This window comes from Lissotriton vulgaris, chromosome 6 (genome assembly GCF_964263255.1).
Source record: "Lissotriton vulgaris chromosome 6, aLisVul1.2, whole genome shotgun sequence".
NCBI classification, from domain to species: domain Eukaryota; kingdom Metazoa; phylum Chordata; class Amphibia; order Caudata; family Salamandridae; genus Lissotriton; species Lissotriton vulgaris.
The window spans coordinates 1,171,480,946-1,171,497,719 of record NC_141694.1 but is presented as its reverse complement, the minus strand read 5'-3'; the positions used below and the strand labels follow the sequence as shown (position 1 = coordinate 1,171,497,719).

At 45.8% G+C, this 16,774-nt stretch overlaps 1 protein-coding gene across 4 annotated transcripts in view; it reads left to right on the top strand.

Moving 5' to 3' along the window:
- LOC147708596 (uncharacterized) overlaps nucleotides 1-16,774 on the top strand; it is a 174,286-nt gene that overhangs the window by 40,510 nt on the left and 117,002 nt on the right. The gene's annotated exons all lie outside the window — the stretch shown is intronic.

The window sequence follows — 16,774 nt, the reverse complement described above, 5'->3', positions numbered from 1 at the left end:
TCTAGAAGTGGTTTCAGGGCTATGAGACATCTTTTCACAGGAACGAAGTCCCTGAGAGACATTGGGGTAGTATTGGGGAACTACTTCACAGTGGAGGGGAGGGACACATTGCTAGCCTTAGGGGCAGTACATGACCTCTCCTGCACTACCATGAAGGCAACCTCATCACCAGGTATGGGCTTACCCCAGAAAGATACAGGGACAAGTTTAGGCAGAGCAAGAAACCCGGTTCCTAGACATGGCTTTAGTGTGAGGGCAGTAAAGTAACAGATTATCAGGGGCTGTACAATTTGATTGTGTGGGAGCACTTTTCTACTCTGTGTTGTCCAGAGCTGTGCCAGCACTTGATGGACAGCAAGCTTACTGACCCCAGGGAGCTTGCCTAGGAGGCAGACCACTGGATGAGTACCAGGGTTCACAATAATTTGTGTAGGGAAGACTTGGCCAATAGTAGTCAGGGTTCCTTGCAACAGAAGGGGGGGGGGCAAGGGTAAAAATTTTGAGTCATTTAAAACCCGTTCCCAGGGGTGGACTTCCCCACCCCCTAGTGAAAAGAAAAAGGTTTTGCCTGGAGGGAAGTGGCCCCTGAAGTGTTTTGAGTGTGATCAGGAAGGGCACTTCAAGATGGACCCCAAGTGGTCAGCCCCCATTCCATGGGCAGTCACTGGGGATGGCCAGTGTAGGGCTTGGGGAGGAGTTGGTCCCAGATGGGTGTGGGGAACCAGCTGAGATGACCCTTATCTGACTAGGAGACAGTGAGATGGTCCAGATAACCCTCATGCATGATAGCACTAAGAAATATAGGTCGTGGGTGACCATTAATGGACATAGGGTAGAGGCTCTAAGTGAGACAGGAGCCAGTGTGACTCCTGTCAGGTGTCACCTAGTGTCTGAAGAGCAAGTGGGACCTGGAGTGCTTTACCAAGTAGCTGCAGTAGACAACAGTGAGCGCCATTGTAAGGTGGTGCAGGTTCTCTTTGAGTGTGTGGGGGTCTCAGTTTCTTCAAGGGTAGCTGTGAGCCCATCCATGCCTGGGTTGTCTGCTGGGAAATGAAATGGAAATCACCGTCTGGTGGAAGGTGGAATACAGGTCACACTAGAAGATGTTGGAATTGCCAGAGTGAGTGTACCTGACCACACAGTCCATGGCAACCCAGGGTGAGCAGAAGGACCTGGAGCCTGAAAGAGTGGCTCGGGTGCCTGCCAAGAAGAGGAGGGGCAAGGGATGCGGGAAACCCGCTCCAGAAATTCCCACGGTCCACGAGGAGGCTGACCCTGAGAGGGATCCCCGGAACCTACAGGGGAAGAGGTGGCCGAACTGGAGAACCTGCCTGAGCTGACCCATTGGCAGCAGGAAGGCGGTCCTACCAGGAAGGAATTCTATGCAGCACAGAAAGAGTGTCCCACTCTTGTGGGTCTTCGGCAGCAGGCCGCGGACCAGATAGCAAAGAGTCTGGATCTCATCTGATCTATTGGGAGAATGGTCTCCTTTATAGCGAGCCTAAGGTTGCTGAGCCTGGGGCAGCCTGTGTGCTTATGGTACCCCAGTGCTTTAGAGCCTTCATACTGGGTTTGGCTCATGATGTGCATCAGGCAGGTCTTTTGGGCCAGGGCAAGACCTTTGACAGGCTTGCCACCCACTTTTACTGCTCCCAAACGAGAAAACACTCAGTTGCTTTCAGTCGGTCCTGTCAGACTTGCCAAGCAAGTGGCAAGAGTGGGGGTAGATGTAAGGCTCCCCTGCAAACATTCACTGACGTGAGCACCCCTTCCGAGCTGGTGGGTATTGACATTGTGGGGCTTCTGTATCCCAAGACAACCATGGGCAACACGTTCATTCTGGTCTTGGTGGACCATTCCACTTGGTACCTGGAAGCTATCCCTCTGAGGATGATGGCGCCCGTTGTGGCCCGGGGCACTCATGGGGATCTTTACCCACATGGGTTTCCTCAAGGAGATGGTACAAGCCCAGGGTACAAACTTCATGTCGCTGTACATGAAGGCCATGTGGAAGGAGTGTAGAGTGAACTATAAATTAACTACCCCTTACCACCCCCAGAGTAATGGCTTTTATGAACGGTTCAACCGAACCCTGAAGGGCATGATTGAGGGTCTGTGAGAGCTCATGAGGCGTACGTGGGACGTCCTCTTACCATGCCTTCCATTTGCCTACACGGAGGTCCTGCAAAAGGGGGTTGGCTTCAGCCCTTTTGAGCTTCTGTAAGGGCACCTTGCGAGAGGACCTCTCAGTTTGGTAAAGGAGGGCTGGGTGCAAGCTCCTAGGAAGCCAACACAGATGTATTTACTTACATGCTGGCCTGCTGGAACCTGACAGCCTGCTCCATGAAACTCGCCCAAGAGAAGCTAGCCAGGAGGACATGAAATGATGGTACGATCAGATTACCACTCTGGTTGAGTTTCAGCTAGGTCAAAACGGTGGGTGAATGAGCTAGTAGACCCCGGCGCTCTACAGGTTAAGTGGTCTGGCCCATTTGAGGTGAAGGATCGCAAGAGTGAAGTCACCTACCTGGTGGACATGCAGACTCCTAGGAACCCCTTGAGGGCCCTGCACGTGAACCTCCTCGAACCCCACTACGAGAGGCATGATTGACCATGCTCTTGGCTACTGATGATGGGGTGGAAAAGGAAAGTGAACCTCTCCCCGACCTCCTGTCTGTCCAGGAGCAGGATGAGTCAGTGGAAGGTATGATCCTCTCCCCTACATTGAGCCTAGAGCAATAAAGTGGCTGTCACCAGCTGCTGGGTCAGTTTGCTAATCTGTTTTCACTCACCCCACGAGTCACCCATTGGTGCACTCATAAAATCGATACTGGGGATAGTCCACCTGTGAAACACAAGATTTACAGGCTGACTGACAGATCGAAGGCTATCCTTAAGGAAGAGGGTTCCCAGATGCTAACCCTAGGGGTGATTGAGCCCTCCAGCAGTCCTTGGTCCAGCCCAGTGGTCTTGGTTCCAAAGGCTGCCCCACTCTTTGTCACTCCTGAACTGCGGTTCAGCTTGGACTACCGTGGGCTCAATGCCATCACCAAAACTGACGAGCACCCCATGGGAGCTGCCAGGTTCCTCAGTACATTTGACTTAACGTCTGGGTACTGGCCGATTGCCTTGACCAAGGGGGCCAAGAATAGGTCGGCATTCTCTATGCCAGAGGGGCAATTTCAGTTCCGTGGTATTCCCTTGAAGAACCCCCTGCCACATTTCAGAGGCTGGTCAACCAGGTTCTAGCTGGACTGGAGAACTTCAGTGCCACCTATCTAGACGACATTGCAGTCTTCAGTTCTAGCTGGAAGGACCACTCGTAACACCTCCAGGAGGTGTTGAGAACTATGCAGAGTGCAAGCCTCACTATCAAGGTCAGTAAGTGCCAGATAGGACAGGGGTCTGTATTGTACTTGGAGAACCAGGTAGGAAGCGGCGAGGTGGCGGCCCTATAACCCAATATTGGAACCATTACAGCTTGGGCACCCCCCGGACACATACCTTATTGCTCACCGGGGACTCCAGCAGATATTTCAAGGGGTATGGCACCATTGTTTCCCCCTTGTAAGTCTGGGCAGTGAACTCCGCTCCGCTCACGGAGTTAGCAGAGTCTTCCACACTCTGGGTTACGTGGAGCTTGTGGAGTTCTGAAAAACTCTGCTTCGCTTTGCTGAGCCAAGTTTTTTTCCTCGCTCGTATTCGTCAACATCAAGTTTGCGAGCGTGAACGAGGAAAATCCACTTCACGGCGAGATTTTTCCTAGTTCGCAATCGTCAACATCAAGTTGGCGAGCGCAAGCGTGGAAAATCAACCTCCTGGCAAGATTTCTCAACGCTGGCAGTCAGATTTCTTATTGCGAATGGTCGCGTTTGCTTGCGACCGCTCGTGTTGAGTAACCGCCCGCACGCGTTGAGAAAGCTGCCGCTCGAGTAAAAATCTACTTGAGCGGCAGAAAAGAAGCTGCGCCCAGTTGCGCTGTGCATGATGCCGTTCGCGATGATTGCAGAGTGCAGACAAGCACCTGGCACTGACAATCACTGCGCACTGCATTTATCTAAAGAAACTATGCCGCTCGCGGAGCTCTGCCTAGCGTGGCAGAGTTTTTTATGCACATGACAGAACTGACTTCTAGAGAGCAGAGGCGTCCGGTGATATGGACTAAGGCATGACAGACCGCTTTTGATACCCTGAAGGAGGCCATGTGGACGGCCCCCATGCTCAAGGCTCCTGACTTCTCCAAGGCGTTTGTGGTGCAGACTGATGCCTCAGAGAATGGTAAGGGAGCTGTGCTTTCACAGCTGAACAAAGAGGGCCTTGATCAACCCATAGCCTTCATTAGTAGGAGGTTACTTCCCTGGGTACAGAAGTGGATTGAAAGGGAAACTTTTGCTGTGGTCTGGGCACAGTAGAAGCTAAGACCATACTTGTTTGGGACTCACTTCCGGGTTCAGACAGACCATAGGCTTGGTTCATGCAGATGAGGGATGAGAACTTAAAACTGTTGAGGTGGTCCATCTCCCTACAAGGAATGAGCATTACGGTAAAACACCGCCCAGGAACAGAACACGCCAAAGCTGTCTGTCCAGGTTCTTCTACCTTAGTGAAGAGAAATCCCATGAGGTAGGGTAGTTCTCCCCACTTTCTGCTAGGGGGAGGGGGGGAGTGGGGGGAATCACGTTAGACCTGGCATCTCTATGCGTTATTTTCCCTGTCTTCTTGCCTTTGACCGCCTCTTTTTGACTGTGTGCTGCATTTCGTTTTTTGCTGGTTTTAGGACTCTGGGAACTTTACCACTGTTGACCAGTGCTAAAGTGCAAGTGCTTCCTTTGTAAATTGTATTGGTGATTGGTTTATCCATGTTTGGCAAATTTGATTTACTAGTAAGTCCCAGTAAAGTGCACAAGATGTGTCCAGGACCTGTAAATCAAATGCTTCTAGATGGCCTTTAGCACTGATTGTGCCACCCCCATAAGTAGCATTTAAACAGGGCTCAGACCTGCCATTTCAGTATCTCTGAGTTTAGTTTTAAACTGCCATTACGACCTGGCAAGTGCACCCACTTACAAGGGCCAAACCTTCCCTTTTAGTACATATAAGGCACCCGTAAGTAGGCCCAAGGCAGCCCCATGGGCAGGGTGCAGTGTATTTACAAGTTAGGACTTGAACTGGTCTGTTTTACATGTCCTAATAGTGAAAAACTGTCAATTTTGTTTTTCACTATTGCAAGGCCTATTTCTCCCGTAGGGTAACATGAGGATTTCCTTGAAGTAACTTTTAAGTGTAATTTCCCACTGGAAGCAGATAGAGATTTTTTATTTGGGGTCTCTGAACTCACAATGTAAAAATACATCTTTGAGTGACTTTTTTTTAAATTGCACGTTTTGAAATGCCACTTTTTCAAAGTGCCCATTTTCTTGCTTAACCATTCTGTGCCTCTGCCTGTCTGTAAAATGTACATCTGGTTGGCTGACAGTTGGGCTCTTGTACAGTCACACAAAGGGAGCTGAGATGTGCCTTGCCTATCCCGATGGCCCATAACCAAGCTCATGGGCCTTCCTGAGCTAGAGTGGTTGGAGGAGTTGTCATTGACACCTGAATTGGACTGGGCCTGTCCTCTCATAAAGCTGTCTACACCCCCCTGTAGAGTGTCTGGAGCCATGGCAGGGAGAGGCAGGGGCTTGTGCACTACAAAGACTTTCTTTTGAAGTTTGCCTACTTTAAAGGTAGAAAGTGGTATAAGTATTGGACCTCTGACACCCCAAAATCAGAGCACTTCTGGACTGAGGACATTCTGCCAGGAAGAAGAGCTGGATGCTGTTGGAGGGTCTGACACTCTGCCTGGTGATTTGTTGTGCTGGCCTGCTGCTTGCTGCCTCTGTCCCAGGAGTGAAAGGACTGGACTTTGCTTTATGTATCCTGCTTCCAAGGTTCTCCAAGGTCTTGAGTTGACAGTGTCTCCTGTTAAGAATTCTCAGGGCTGTCAAAGACTTCACCTGCTAGTGCCCGGGTTGTTCTGCTGAGTGCCCTGACTTGCCAAGAGGTGGGTTTACTACTGCAACCTTCCATGATATTGGGATTGCCCCAATCCCTGATAGCCACTTAAATGGAACAACATAAAAGGTAGCTTACCATTCCCTTGTATTATGGACCAAAATAGCTAAGAGATTAACTGGTTCTGTGGCACAGGAAAGTTTTAACATTACTCGCTGAGAATGATTTGCTGATTTCCTGAACTATCTAATGTTTTATTTATGAAAATGCTGTGGTTGGCAATCCCCCTTGTCATTGTTCTTCCTCGTCGTTTTGCAAAGCAGTATTTTATTATTTTTAAGGGTCACAGAATTATTTTGGGATGTACAATGTACTTTTCTACTTTTAACAGAGGCATATAGCTTCTTATTGATGTTGCTTTCACCCTATCTGCTGTCTCTATTGATGCTTTAGTTACTTACACCCACAACTGTACTAGTCTATGCCACTCTCTGCTACTCCACTCCATGCCACTCGGCACCACTACTTCTGCACTATTCCACTCTGCTGTACGTCACTTCACTCTACTCTACACCACTCCATGCCAGTCTACTTAACTCCACATCACTCTACCACTGTATGCCACTCCGCTCTATGCCACCCTAGTGTACCCCAGTCTACTCTACAGCGCAGTGCCACTGCCCTTCACACAGTGCCACTGTACGCCACTCCACTCTACACCACTCTGCTCTATAACACTCTACGCTACGCCATTCCACACAGTGCCACTCTACACCACTCCATTCTAGGCCACTGTACTTGCTGCCACTCCACTGCACGCCACTGTACTTGCTGCCACTCCACTGCACACTACTCTACTCTATCCTACTCTAGGCACTTCACTGTACTCTACACCACTCCAATCTACGCCACTTCACTCTACTCTACGCCACTACATTGCATGCAGTGCCACTCAACAGCACACTACGACACTCCATTCTACCCCAGTCTGTGTGCTCTACTCTATGCCCCTTCATTCTACACTATAATACTCTATGCCCCTCCACTCTACTCCACTTAACTGTATGCCACCCCACTCTATACCACTCTATTATATGCCACTCCATTCTTTACTTCTCCACTGTACTATACACCTCGCCATTCTATGCCACTCCTCTCCACACAATGCCATTCAAAAGCACTTTACTCCAGACTACACCACTCTAGACCACTCCACTCTAAGCCACTCTATTTTACACCACTTTACTCTATACCAACCTAATCTACGTCACTGTACTCTATGCCACTTAACTCTATGCTACTCTACTCTGTGTGACTCTACGGAAGTCCATGCCACTCCACTGTAGGCCACTCCACTCCACTTCACTCCAGGGCACTCTAGTCTTTTAGTTCAGTATCAAGTTCCCTGGGGCTAAAACATTTTTTTTAAATTTTACATTTTGTGACTTTAACTCCCAACAAACAGGATCAAATCATTTTGCACTTTCAATGCTTAGCTTCATGTTGACCTCCCAATAACTTTTTGGGTCTTTTACCTGAGTACATGCAACAACCGTTCTTATTGTATTTTGATACCATTGCAGCGTACTGAGACTTTTATAAAATTCAATTTCTATCCAGTTATTGGATTGATAAGTGTAAAGTATTTCAATGTGAGTAGTCAAGACTTGCACTCAACTGTCTTGGTATACAATCACTACAGGAAGGACTCTATCAAAGTAGTATACTTTATCCCTTAATTTTGGGGAAAGAAACACCTCCATTGCCCAATGATCGCGCCCCTAAATACCTAACAGCGAATAGTCTATAAACTGATGAAATTGCAAAGCTAAAACCAAAATGAGTCAATAGAACATAATCTGTTTCCATAACAAAAGGTTTTATTTGCTGAAGAATCGAGGAGTGTGCTTCCAATAAGGCAGATACATACATTTTCCGCCAACAATCTACCTATAGGATGTCCCGGTTACCCCCCCCCCCCCCCCTCCCCCCCTTGAGCAATAACAGGTCGGAAAATTGCCTTTGAAATCTTATAAGTATCTAATACATCCCCTAAGATTTCCTCTGTGGTTGTTGGTAACAGCTACCTAATAAAATCCCCTGCCACTTCTGTTGTTTCCAAATTATTTGACTTTACCAGTTCAATCTCTAATCCTATTTCTTCCAATATCATTGATATTATAGATGTCTTATAGTTATGCATATACGTATTCACCATTAATTACAATTATCTGAGCTCATTTCATATTGACTTTTGTCATTGTCACAGCTTTATAATTGTCGTTGAAACCAGTAATAGTAAGGCACCAGGCAGTCTCCAATTTCCAGTCTTACAGCCATTTACATAGAAAACATCCCTCTTCTACCAAAGATTGCTCCTGCAACCAAATGTTCTGGAGTATTAGAATGTGATAGTGAATAAATATTCCTAGCAAAACAACTTAAGTAAATGTTCAACACCATAAGCATTTCAGCACCATGCTTTAATGTTGCAGCGGCACCCCCATACTTTTCTGCACTATTACATTGAGGTAGTTGAGAACAGCCATTTTATTGTGATAAAATATCATACTGGTTGAAAATTGAACAACTATATGGAGATCTCATCCAATCATTATTACTTTCTTAATTAATTACAATATGAAAGGTAGAGAGTAGTTCTTTCGTATATTTTGCTAGTCTCTTGTTTGTCATGGATTGGGATTATGCCCGTAGAAAGGTATCCGACCTGATAACATCCCATCATGGTTCTTCAGTAGCTGTGGTTCGCTTCACTTCAAAGTTCTGTTTTTTTTCAAAACCAATGCCATTCGATGTATCTGAAGAATTTTAAAATCACATTCTTTACAGAAGGAGAAAACGGGGCGATTTGTGTTGGGAAATATCAAAATAAATGTTCAGATCTTGGTTTCCTTCTTTCCCAGGATTTACTTTTTTTTATATGTAACCTTATTTTCTACAAGTTACCCTCCTTGACCTTCTTTTGTGTCCATGAGGTCCGCTGCCAAAACTCTCTGCTGCACCTTTTCCACTGCCTCCACTGCCACACACCATCACACCAACCCCGCAGGGATGTGGAATTCCTATAGCCCGACGCCCTGGACATATTGTTTGGGGTCAAGGGCAACAAATGTTCATGTATATTTTGTCCTTGGGACAAGTAGGTTCAACCCCCTGCAGCACAAACCCTTTGGCTGCCAGTTTGTAGGACCACATTATGGATCAGGGAAGGGCACTGTCTTCAGTTAAGGTAATATTTTCCCATATGTTTATGCTATTCAAACTTGTATTTATGGTTCATTAATTGAAAGCCTTTATTATTAGGGTGCGCGCTCCAAGTAACAGTTGTAAGCTCCGACAGCACTACCGACTGTGGTTCCAGTATAAAAATGTGTACACACGTTTTCAAAGTTTAGCAATATGAGGCTATGTTTAATGCTCCCAGAATGCTCTCTGATTTGATGCAAATATTTGCAGAAGCTTGAAAGCAAGATTGATGATTCTTTGCTTTCAAAATAAAATGTTCATAAAAAAATGAAAGCAGGAAAAAAGCGTTTTGCTAAACTGCTGTAAAATTTCAGGTACCATTTCTTTGCAGCATCCTTTAGTAACACCTGTTGATGCATGCTTGTATTTCTCAAAAATATTCATAATGGAAAATCAGTTAAACCAATTTCAATAAGATTATGGAAAACAAAAATAAACGAGCATTGGCAAAGCCAGTAGGTCTGAAATTGGTGGTCAGCTTTGGCATGGTTTTTGTAAAACCATATTAGTGTGGGAGCTGCTGGGCCCTCACCATTATAACAAACATTGGCAACAGCAAATAATTATTTTTTGGTCTTAAAAAGCACACACTGCCACAATAGTAGTAGTAGGGACAGAATAGAGGGAGCTGATAATTCAGCTAAGGAGCTGTTTTCTGTGTTTAAAGAAGTATCCTCCCTGTCCAGCTCTACCGCACATGTGAAAGGATCAGTCGAATCCTGTGATGGTGTGGCACAGTTCTTTGCGGATAAAGTGGGGAAAATCTATTCCTCGTTCCCGGCTGAGGCCAGAGTGGGCGGTGGGATAGAAGAAGCCACCATAAAGCACAATGGAACTGAGACACTTACATCCTTTAGCACGCCCCAGCAGGATATCCTAATTAACGTAGCGTCTAAAATCAAGTCTGGTTCCCCTAACGACCCAACCCCTGCAAAAATACTGAGGGAAAGTATAAAAACCCTGGAACCCCACATACGCCATCTGTTAGAACTCTCCTTAGGGTTGGGCATGGTCCCGATAGCTTGGAAAGAGGCTGTGGTGCTTCCGCTACAAAAAAACCTAATATTAGTGCAGAGCAACTGGAAATGTGCACCTAATTTCCATTCTCCCCTACATTGCGAAAATCGCGGAGAAAGTTACCAATATTCAAATGACAGAGCATATTGAAACTTGTAAACTACTCCACCCCACCCAATCTGGCTTTTGGGCATCCTACTCCACTGAATCCGCCTTGCTCCTATCAACTGAAATCATACGGAAGCTGGTGGATGAAGGTCAGACAGCAGCACTTATCCTTCTGGATCTAAGTGCTGCCTTTGACACTGTAGCACATCACACCTTGCTGCAGTGTCTAAAAAAAGGGGGAGTGGTAGGCAGAGCTTTGGAGTGGTTGGAGTCATTCCTCCAGAATCGTAGCTTCCAAGTAGCTCAAGGACCATACCGGTCAAAAAACACTAGGCTGAAACAGGGGGTGCCTCATGGGTCCAGCTTGAGCCCCACTCTTTTCAATCTCTATGTAACCCCAGTAGCAGAGATCACGGAAAGGTTTGGGGTGCAAGTGGTATCCTATGCGGATGACACCCAATTTGTTGTGTCTCTCACTCAATCTAATGAGGCAGCAGTCAGTAATTTTTCGACGTGCCTACAGGACGTAGCGACTTGGATGGCTGATAACTGTTTGAAATTAAACGGAAGTAAGACGGAAGTGTTGTTTGTGGGGAAACCACCGTCTGTGGACATCAGCATGGTGGCCGCAGGTGCTGGGGCCTCAACCTTCTCCCAGTGAACAAGTCAGAAATTTGGTTATCTGGCTAGACAACAAGATCTCCTTTGAGTATCACACAAGGCGCGTGGCCGGGCAGTGCTTTGGTATTCGGAGAAGTATGCGAAAGACACTTGATCTACTTCCGATGTCGGCCAGGAAAACCCTTGTCCATGCCCTTATCACATCTAGGCTGGACTATGGGAATGCCCTGTACCTGGGAGCCAATATCAGATGTATCACTCGGCTTCAGCGCGTACAAAATGCGGCTGCCCGTATGGTTTTGATGCTGCCCAAAAGAGTGCCATCTAAGAAAGCCCTTGAATCACTACACTGGCTTCCTATTAAAGAACGGGTGATCTTTAAAACCCTGTTGATCAGTCACTGCATTATGCAGGGGAAAGGGCCCGCCTATCTTCTTGACCTGCTGACCCCTTATACTCCTGCGCGTCAATTGAGATCTACTGGGACAGGGCTGGTTAAGGACCCTAAGACCAGAAGAGCCCGGATGGGTGGACGATCTTTTCGGGTCCAGGCAGCTCAACACTGGAACAGACTCCCACCAAGAATGCGACTGGAGACCTCTGAACATATGTTTTGGAAACAATTGAAAACCAATCTCTTCCCCTCAGGTTAGAGGGGGAGGAGGACCGTTTCTGAGGATGTGGAGAGAGGGACTTGTCCGCCTAACTGTTGCTAGCCGCACCACAGCGCGGGGACACACTGGCTCTAGTGTAACCAGGTGCTCTATAATTGTTATTATTTTTATTATTATTATAGTTACTGGTACTGAACAAAACTACTTTGTGTGCCGATATGCTCCTTGTGAAAGAGCAGAATGCAGTCACTCACAGTGAAGACAGCTGATACAGAGAGAGGCACCCAATTTTAATAAACACAAAAGGTCACGGTCAACGCCAGACCAAGTTAGGGGGCCAATTAGTAAAGAACGTCTCAAAAGTGCACCCATGGTATCTGTCCTTGCATTAAGTGTAGCTATATGGCTTTCGTATATTGCCAAGAATTTACAAAAGTAGGAAAAGAAATGGTACTTCTGGAAAATATTTGTGAACTACATTTTAGCATGAGCAAATATGCATGTGTAGATTTGCTCATGCGAGTGTTTGCAAGTTCACTTTCTTTCAACCACTTTTTTCCCCACAACTCTGGAAGAAAGTTTATGTCTGCCATTGTCATGCATACATTTCCAACATTTCTCAGTATGAGAAAAGATTAGAGAAGAGTTGTTGAAAACCCTTATAACATGCAAGTTAGTAGGATTGCACAGACTCAAAAAGGCATTAGGCATTTAAGCCCTGGAACTATTGCTTTCCACTACCTTCAGCCCCATTATGTAGATCTGCGGAAACGTGGCAATGTAAGGAGATTGCAAGTATTCAAACAATTCTATGGTATGAGCCCTGACATAATCAGAGAGGTTATATCAGAGCTCCTATATAATGAGATTGCTGCTATAATTTGTCGCTCCACTACTGGCACCAACGGAGCAAGTGGATTTTGGTACAGGAAAAGTAGGTTTATGAAGTAACCTGCCCCATACACAAGTAGAGATTGTATTAAATTCCACACCCTGAACCCCATAACAAAAATCCTACCCCGCTTGTCAGCTCCAGAATACCCACAATTTAATACTGATCTAGTTTCTGAATTTTTGAGCTGTGGTGCAGTCAATAGCCAGCTCACCGTCCTCACCCCAGCAGCTAGGGCTCCCATGGTTAAAAAGCAGATGGATGAAGGCCCAAAGAAATGGCTGGCTGGTGGTAGGTAGCCTGATGTTTTACAGCACAGAGACACGGCTTCCAAGCCTACAACACAGGTCCCAAGCCTCAATGTCAGCACAGCCGGAAGGCCTGGGTACAAGTACGCCCAGCCACTTTTGCGGAACCCTGGCGGCTGGTACCTAGGTCTGTCCCCTGACATCAGTAACTCTCATTCTACATTTTGCATCTCCAGACAGTACTGTTTTGGAGGCCTCGGACTGCCAGTTGAAGGCTGAGGTGATAGTAGTGACACACACAGTTTCTTTGGCCCCTGCATCTAGTTTCTCTGTCTGACCCTGTGCTGCTACTGCCTCTACTGAACCGAAAAAGGAAGTCTGACCAAACTAAACTTTTCAAAATGAATTTTCTGAGTAACCTGAATGGCCTTATTAGTGATTTGCATCCTTGGCTACATGAAAGTTGGAGAAAAAATTATCAAATTATTCAAGTGCCAAAAAATCTCAAGAAACCCCACGTTTAAATATATCCAGTTAAACATATAATCTATATACCTATTAAAGGTTATAAAAAAACATCCTGATGAACCTCTCGTGTCTCAGATGCTCCCTCCAGAATACAGATGCTTACCATATGGCATGAGACTGCCCCATCATTGATAACTATTAGCAGGAGATCACCAAAACACTTGAATAAACCCTGTAGCCCAATAACCTCCAGTTGGGGTTTACATACTGCTTTCTAATGTTTTATTATTTCCTCTGTTAAACGGTTCATCCCTTCTGCCCTGTTGTCAACTTACCCATTCCTGCTTGGAAACCCGATCTGGTTTTGAGTGCCACCATTTTCTCAGGTGAGTTGTCACCTGGGAGGAGAGCTGGCAGCACCTTTGTACCTGTCTTCTTGCTCACAGTATTAACCTTACTTCAAAAACCTGTCTAAATGAAGTCATCTGTATCATGGAAATGAATTTTCTGAACTGAATACACTGTTCGGTTCTCCTATTCGTGGTTTCTAACAAATGCTGGTGCATTATTCATCTAGACTTGCCTCTGTAGGATTGTTTCTACCCTTCCCCATATAGGTGGGCACTTGCAGAAATGAGGCCTCAGAGAGCCCAGTCAAAATTAGGCTTGAGTCCTTGTTGCTCCAATTCCTAAAAAGCTCTAATCTGTTAACAATTATTCTTCCCCTGCGTCGCAGTACATGTAATAGTCCACTTGAAATTTCTTTCCATCTTAATCCCTCTTCGCCCCCCACAAAGCTTGATCGCTTCTGATGCCCTTTGGTAGTCGTGTGAGTAGTCAGTTTTCTGTGAGTATTGTCATTTACCATTGATGTTGCAGTTAGATGCTGTGAGAGTTTCAGCGTCCAAGTCAATGGCAACAGTGAATCCTGCTATCTGTGTCTATGCGGGCCACAGTTCCGTGTTTAAAAACCAGTTCAGGCTTCAACTGGGTTTTATTCTTTAAACAAAAGACAGTGTAGTAGTGACCTAGTAGCTACTTGAATTTAAAGTTTTGAGCGTGCTGTAATAGCTTTCTCAAATAGCTTCACCCACAGAAATAAAAGGAGGAGGGATAGACCGCTGATGCCAACACAAGAGGGTCTAACCTCTGTTGAGATGGGATCAAGTAGCTGTATTGGCTAGGGGTAAAGCTGAGGCCCTCCGATCCCAGTCTGAAGTTGCCATATTGTATTTTGTCTCTGAAAGCTGTGCAGGATGGTTTGGATAAAGCTGTAGCGGTGATGTGGCACCCTAGGATTATTAACCAACAGAAGAGTGAAAAATAAGTAAAAAACAACCTCGAAATAGTGTATGAGGTATAAAGGAAAGAAAAGGAAAAAACACAGAGAGATGGGACAATGCAAAGTAATTTTAAGAACCCTCACTCACCAACCTAGTGGTGACATGCTTCATCACTGGGTTCCCACTGGAAAGACCTAATGTCTTTCCAGTGTGCTTCAACGCCTGTTTACAGCGGAGCTGGTTCTTGTGTGTGTTGAGGGTGTTTTTAAAGCCAAATTAAGCTAAGTGAGTGCAAAAGAAGGAAGAAATTAAAAAGTGCAGATTCGTGACTTTCAACTATTTTATTAATAGTCCGATTTGCACTGGTTAAAAACAGATATAAATGGACCCATAGGTTTGGTCTCAGTTATTAAAGACCCCTAGTCCATAGTGAGAAAATTGGTCAACATGTTTCTGCTTGTTTGGAGCCCGAGTCGCTCAGCTTTCATCAGGACCATATAATGTGATCCTCCGGTGGTGTACACGCCCTAAGGTGCACCCTGCCGTGAGGAGTTCGTGTGAAAAGAAAAAGAAGAAGTTTTTTTCTTTTCAAAGGTATATATTATACTTACGGCTGTAAAGCCGTTCAAGACACAAGCATCAATTTTGCAGGAGTCATGTACAGGAGGCGCGTCAGTGCGTATCCTCGTGGGCAAACGCGGTGTGGAGTAATCTTCACGCCGCATATATTGCTGCAGGCGACTCCCCACCGAGTACCTGTTCGTGCACCACCGCGGCCAGGACTGAACCCTAGGATTAGCCAGGGGCTGCTTGTCTTCTAGAACATTTCACCCCTACTTAAAAACCCCTGCCCAAGGGAGAGACAGATGAGAATACACTGCACCTGAGAGCGGGAGAATGCCCAGCTTGAAGGAGAAGCCACTTGATCCCTGCGAGGATGGACTTTGGCACTTTAACTCCAGCTGACCCTGAGGACTGGGATGGGTCTCTCCAGAGCTAGTGACAATGACCATTTTATGCCCACTGAGGAACAATTGGGTGAATTAACCTGCCTGTAGACTCTGAATGGTTCCCCTAGACCTTCCATGGACTGGCTGTTGACTTTGATGATGCCGCCAAGGTGCCCTGTAGGTCAGCCCGGACGTTATGGGGCCTAGGAAGTGCAGCAGGGAGAGTATTCTGCTTGCTGACTGTATAAGATACCCCTGCAAGCAGAAAAGAGACTCAGGAGCGCAAGCAGAGGACATGTCTGGTGCAGGGATTTGGCAAACAACCCTTCTCCCTACCTACAAAAAGAAATGTTTAAAGGCCAGAAGACGTAAAAATGTTGGCCCCTGGGTCTTGGCTCACTCCAGAAAAATCTTAGCTGCAGAGCGTGATTTGCTGTTTCTCGTGCTGAGTCCCCTGGGAGATTGAGCTTACAAAGATTGTATCTCTGCCCACAGGGCCTATCAGGACAACGGTTCAGATGATTTTACTGCCTCATAATCCCCAGCAAGAAGGTAAAAATGTGCATAATTTATTTGTGGTGATCCCAGGAATAGCAGGAGCAACACTACATGTTTAAATGTGTTTGGTTGGCTGCAGGAAGTGCAGCAGCCCCCAGGAGTGTTTTTAAGAAACTAGCCCCAAGTCATCTAGGTGGATGTATTGATGACCCTGGGAGAGGTTTTGTTGGCCTTTACAGCATGAGCCTGTACTCTGTACACGGACTTTGGAGTGTTGCAGCTCCTATCGGCTTGTCCTTTCACTGCTATAGCAGTCTAATAAACAGAAACCTATGCTATACGTGTATTGAATGCAATACTTTTGTTGACGTTGACAATGCAAGGTTTAACAGTATAATGAAAGCTATTGAGTGTTGGTACTACTCCCATTGATTTCAGTGGTGGGTCATATAATATGTATTGCATATTTGTGCTGTCTAATTTGGTTTCTAGGGGATTACATTGGTGAATTACAACGTGTTTCCTAGTACTGATGTGGTGACACCCTGACAAAACTAATAGACCTGAACTATGTGTACTGAAATCCTCTTTATTGTGATAGTTTTTTTCAACTATACATGGGGAATGGTGATAATAGAGTTCATAAACAACTAGGTTTGTAACGTGATATGAGGGTCGCGCCTAACCTATTTTTCTACCTGATTGTATATATTTATACTTTAATGAATAGTATTTAGTAGTGTGTGTATAATAAAAGTACTTTTCATTTTTGAAAAAAGACACTAAATAGAAAACAATATTTTGAGTGGTGTTG